The sequence below is a fragment of the Gossypium hirsutum genome, chromosome A03, assembly GCF_007990345.1.
Source record: "Gossypium hirsutum isolate 1008001.06 chromosome A03, Gossypium_hirsutum_v2.1, whole genome shotgun sequence".
NCBI classification, from domain to species: Eukaryota; Viridiplantae; Streptophyta; class Magnoliopsida; order Malvales; family Malvaceae; genus Gossypium; species Gossypium hirsutum.
The window spans coordinates 96,354,875-96,361,392 of NC_053426.1; the positions used below are offsets into that span (position 1 = coordinate 96,354,875).

Here is a 6,518-nt window from a genome sequence, read left to right on the forward strand (position 1 = left end):
TCAAGCACATAAGCAAAATAAGCTTTGTAACCCTTTCTCACATATTTCTGAGCTAACATCGATGAAATCATTGCTGACAAGCCATTCAGATCATCTAACTCAATCCGGATAATCTCATTATTCTGACACCTCAAATCAACTGTCTTTCGTTTGCAATTCACAATAGCATCATGCAACGTTAACCAATCCATACCCAGAATTATATCAAATTTGTCAAATGGTAACAACATCAAATCAGCAGGAAAATAATTATCCTGAATCATCAATGGACAGTTCTTGCAGAGTTTATCAACCAAAACACACTTACCTAAGGGGTTCGATACTCTAATTACAAATTCAGTAGACTCTACAGGCAAAGTCTTACTGGATACTAAATTCACACATATATATGAATGAGTTGATCCTGGATCTATCAATGCAATAACTTTAGTATCATAGAGAGTAAAAGTACTGGTAATAACATCTGGAGATGACGCTTCTTTACGAGCGCGGATAGCGTAGGCTCGTACAGGTGCTCTGGCATCAGATCTCACAGTAGCGTCTCGTGTCACACCTTTACCACCACTCACATTTTCCGTGTTTCTGGGTGGTCTACCCCTAGCTGTAGTGTTACTCGGCCTCACGTTTTGAGCATTATCTTTTTCAGCTAACTCTAGGCAATATTTAATAAAGTGATATTTGAACCACAACTATAACAAGTTCTATTGTTATTTTTCACCCAAAAATCTCCAAAATGTTGTCCCCACACTGTTGACACTCAGGTTTAACATCTTTTACATTACCAACACTCGATACCAATATGGCTTGAGTTTTAGGGTTGCTTTCAATGATCTCTATTATGATATCCCACTGAAGCTGTCGACGAAGAATGATAAGATTTATTTATCGATCTCTTCCTCATATCTCTTTCATCTGAATAAGCCTTTCTCTTTTCTATGCTGAGATCCTCGGCTTTACAAGCCCTCTCAACCAATACTACAAATTCTTTCAATTCAAGTATCCCGACTAACAGCTTTATATCTTCATTAAACTCGTTAACAAATTGTTTGCACATAATCTCCTCAGTAGACACATATTCTTGGGCATACTTGCTTAATCATACGAATTCTCTTTCGTACTTAGTGATAGTCATTCAGCCCCACTTCAATTCTAAAAACTCTTTATGTTTCTGATCGAGAAATCGCTGACTTATATACTTTCTTCGGAACTCAGTCTGAAAGAATTCCCAGGTAACCTATTCTCTAGGAACCACCGATGTTAACATTTTCTACCAATGATATGCATTATCTCAAAGCAAAGATACTACGCATTTAATACATTCTTCCAGAGTACAGGACAATTCATCAAATACTCTTATCGTGTTCTCGAGCCAAAATTCAGCTCTCTCAGCATCATCATCAACTATAGCCCGGATCTCCTTAGCCCCATGTTTCTGAATCTTATCAACAGGTGGCTTACTTAATCGAATCGGATCTATCACTTGTGGCACAACTGGGACTTGTTGAGGAATAGGTGGAGTGGAGGTTGTTGAGCAGTCGGATTCGTTTGAACGAACTCTGTAAACCACTCACTCATCATTTAGAAGAAGGCTTGCTTAGCCTTTCCCCCTTGACTACTTGACATAGGCCTTGAATCGGCCGGCGCTGCCCTTGAGCAGGAGCAGGCGTATTACGTTCCATATGTCAGCTACAACTCGATCGAAATCCATTTTCTATATAAAAATACATTTTTAAGCTGCCAGGAATCAACACACTATCATAATTTATTTATATGGCATGTATAGCTAGACTCTTACTCGCTACGTTAGTCCTAGAACCGACTAAATCGTAGCTTCGATACCAATTAAATCTAACACTCATAACCCTATTCTAGCGACGGAAATGGGTTAGGGGTGTTATACTCACCATTTAACACAAACATATACCAACTTAATATATATACGCAAGCGTGTTAGGCATAGGCTCGAAACAGAGCAAACTAACATACAACCCTATATATGCTATTTATAACCATTAGCCCAACTTATTTAAAAGCTACCAAAATAGTCAACAGAAAGTGTGATTTTTCTCCGACGAAGATTCCAACCGGTCGAGCTTTCCAATGATATACAAAATAAAAAAAAACAACTATATAAGCAACTTATGCTTAATAAGATCGTATAAAGGAAACTTAAACTTACCGACATATTAAATTAAACAACCAAACATACTTTCATCATGTCATATGCTAAACTTCCTTTCCTATACACACCACCTCATAAGTTTAGTAAGTATAACATTACATATAAGTTTCAAATAATTCATGGCATATACATAATAAGCATTTAGGCTTTATATATCATCCATCCCATATATATCCATTACACATTCTTCTCATTTGAATCCACATAGTTAGTAGATAATAAGTAATTGTAACATCACATGGTAAATTCTCATTCTTTTCATTTTATATATGCATATCCATCTTTCCATTCCATATGAACATTAGTAACATTAAGTTTTTATATATGTCTTTCCATTAACATTTACTTACCCGTTGAATCATATAGAATTACATCGGATAATTGGGAATACTGGAAACATGAAAATATACACACTTTTTCGTGCCCTTTTTAACTCAAATTCATGCAAGTTCAGTAAAATTCTCGTCGAAAAATATACAATTATTATAAAATAATTATTTTATACTTAAATTATTAACATAATTAATTTTAATTAATTTTATAATTAATTTTTATTAATTTTGATTATTTTTGATAGATTTGCACAAAGGGCAAAAAACGGCTCAGCAGACACTTCTAGAAGCACAAAACCGAGAAACAATTTTGAAGCATCAAGGTGAATTAATTTTTTAGCCTAAGACTGTCCAAATTATGTGTATTAATTAATAATATAATTAATTTTAATTTATATCCAACTTAATTTAGGTTAAATAAATTATTATTAATTAATTATGGCCCAATTGAGCTGAACCGAGAAAAATCGAACCAACCGAGTACTGGGCAGCCCAAACCTGTCCCACATGTTGACCCAATCATCTTGCTTGGCTGATTAATTAGCTTGTAAAATGGCCCTTGAAGAATTTTTCAAATTGCAAACAAACCCTTCCACTATTTGTGTCTTTCTATATTTGCCCCTACCTAAATATAGCAAGTTTGAAAACTTCAAATTTGCCACATGTGTGGCTGGCCATGGGAGGGCTCTTTGGCCGCTGATTTTGGCTATTTTTAGCAGCCCTCTCAACCTATAAAAACCCCCCTTGGCTGCTAATTTCAAACACACATAAACTTCCCTCGTCTCTTCTCTTCTCTCTCAATTTTCTCTCTTTATTTCTCGTCCATTTTTCTTTATTCTCTTGCCAATTTTACCTCTTGAAAAAGAGTCATTCATCCACCACTTGGAGCAGCATTAAAGTGTTCATAGTATCCTCGGTTCGATAAGAACAAGCAAAGAAGGAAGAGTGGAGCAAACCAGTCAAGCCACGGAGAAACACCGGATCTGATTCTTGTTCCCTATCCTTTTAATTTTTGTTGTTGTTATGATGAACATATCTATGAATATTTGTGATGTTGAAATGTTTAATTTGATTGAAATGGCTTAAATTTAATTTTTGTTAGGTTGATTGCATTTCATCTACTTAATTTATTAAAATTGTGTTTGTATTGTTATAGGCCTTGGTAATATGTTTGATTAAGTAAAACCATGACTAAGTTATTCTTGCATTACAATTGTAAGGTAACTAATGAATTAATTATTTAAACAGATTGATATTGTAATTAATTGACATAATACTTAATCAATGCATGTTTAATCAGCTAAGGTAGCTGAGGGTTAAATTAGCAATAGTATCTAACAATACATTTGCCTTGCATAACTTGCAAGATTATTGTGATTAAACTGTTTCAAGGTAAAAATACATTGTTACCTCACGAAATCTTTTATGTGCTTATGAGATTGGATTAATTGTTTGAATTAGCATAAAGATATGTACAAGAGATTATTTTGATTTCATAAGTATGTATTTGCATTAACACATTTGCTTATTAAAATCTGTTTAATCGGTTGAATTGACATAAAGATATAGTCAAGAGATAAATGGATTTTGCTAGCTATGTATGTTCATAAGTTAGCAAATTACTGAGTTGCCGTGAATTTATTCGTAACAACATAAACATGAGTTTAGTAATTCTAAGTTAAGAAATGTAATTAACCTAACACAATTATGTCATCTTGATTAAAATTATCTTTTGAAATCATGCATTGGAACTTTATTTTATTTTATTTATTTGACTTTGTTTTCTAGTTTTTAATCACCTCTTCAAATCAAGATATTTTTCTTCGCCAAAGTGCTTTAAATTGAATTCATAAATAATTATTTTCACAGTCTCTATAGGTACGATAACTCGATATTTACTTGTCATTTTATTACTTGTTACGATTGTGTACACTTGCACATTTTCGTTTCAAGTTTTTGGCACCATTGTTGGGGACTGTTTTAAAAAGTCATTATTTGTGAATTTGTTAGTTTTTCATTTTAGTTTATTTGTCTGTTCAATTTTAACTTAATTAATTTTTCTACGATTATTTCATGTGTTTATGAGTATTGACCAAATTATCAATTCACTCCCTGTAGAACCTAAGATTGAAAGAACTTTTCAACAGCGAAGAAGACAAGCAAGTCAGAGAAGGACCGGAGAGATGAACCTTGAAAATTTGAATTAAGGAAATGTAGCAGACCTTGCTCAATATCCTATCCTTATTGCTGATGATAGGGATAGAGCTTTAAAATAGTATATTGTGCCAGTGTTTCATGATCTTACTCTGGGTATTAGGAGACCCGAAATTGAGGCACAACAATTCAAGCTGAAGCCATTCATATTCCATATGCTTCAGATAGTGGGCCAATTCAGTGGAATGCCTACCGAAGATCCTCATCTTCACTTAAGATTGTTTACGAAGGTGAGTGATTCTTCCAAGTTAGCTGGAGTACTCAAAGATGCATTACGATTGAAGTTGTTCCCATATTCGCTAAGGGACAGAGCTCAAGCCTGGTTGAACTTATTGCCACCAAATTCAATTTCCATATGGCAAGAGTTAGCAAAAAGATTCCTTATAAAGTATTTCCCGCCTAGCAAGAATTTTATGTTGAGGAATGAGATCACTGCTTTCCAACAAATGGATGATGAGTCCTTGTATGAGGCATGGGAAAGAAACAAAGAATTATTACAGAAGTTCTCTCTTCACGGAATCCCACATTGCATCCAACTTGAGACATTTTATAATAGTATAAATGCACACACGAGGATGGTAGTGGACGTTTTTGCTAATGGTGCTCTCCTTTCTAAGTCTTATAATGAAGCTTATGAAATCATTGAGAGGATTGTTAGCAACAATTATCAATGGCCAACTAATCGAGCAGCGTCAGGAAGACGGGTCAATGGAATACATTAAGTGGACGCTCTCACTTCACTTGCATCTCAGTATCCTCAATATCCTTAATGTTTAAAAATTTTACCACTAATGGGTTTAATAGGTTTTAGCTCAGCCACTGAATCAAGTTGAAAATATAGCCTCTGTCTATTGTGGGGAAGGACATTTGTTTCAAGAATGCCCATCAAACCCAAAATCTGTCTATTATATCGGTAACCGGAACTAAAATCAAGGAAGGCAAGGACTAGAATCCAATTTCTATAACCTATCGTGGCGAAAATACCTGAATTTTTCCTGGAGTAACCAAAGGGCTGGAACCAGTAACACTTACGCCCAACCTAGACCGACCCAGCCACCTGGTTTGCCCCAGCAAGTTCAGAAACCAATCCAAGCTAAACCGTTCAATAGCTTAGAGAATCTATTGAAGGCATACATGGTAGAAAATGACGTCGCTCTAAGGAATTTGGAAAATTAAGTGGGCCAACTTGCAACTGAACTCAGAAACCGACCATAAGGTGCTTTACCTAGTGATACGGAGAATCCAAGGAATCCAGGGAAGGAGCATTGTAAAGCATTGACATTGAGGATCAAAAAGAAATTAGAATCCAACACTGTCGAAGTTGAACAGGAACCAGTTGATGCTTAAAACTCAGAAGAAGTTCAACCGAGTGTTGAAATTCTTGTTTCACCAGAACCAGAATCTATAAAATCTGACAACAGAACTTCAGAACCGGCTAATTCTAATAAACTTACAACTTCATTAGATGCAAAATTGCCATAGAAGACAAATCAACCAGTTCCAGTAAAGAAGCCTCTACCACCCTACCCTCGAAGACTTCAGAAGCAGAAGTAGGAAATTCCAATCAAGAAGTTCCTAGACGTACCCAAGCAACTTCATATCAATGTCCCATTGGTTGAAGCACTTGAACAAATGTCGAACTATGTCAAATTCATGAAGGATATCCTGTCAAAAAATATAAAGACTTGGAGAATTTGGGATGGTAGCCCTGACGAAGGAATGCAGTGCTTATCTTCAAGACAAACTACCACCAAAGTTGAAGGATCTTGGATGTTTTACCATACCTTGCA

The 6,518-nt window shown here is 35.2% G+C and overlaps 1 non-coding gene across 1 annotated transcript; it reads right to left on the reverse strand.

Moving 5' to 3' along the window:
- Positions 1-5,141: 5,141 nt before the first annotated feature.
- On the reverse strand, positions 5,142-5,248 carry LOC121227454 (small nucleolar RNA R71). The gene has a single exon (XR_005925065.1). It is a non-coding gene; the product is annotated as a small nucleolar RNA R71 (small nucleolar RNA).
- Between the last annotated feature and the right edge of the window lie 1,270 nt (positions 5,249-6,518).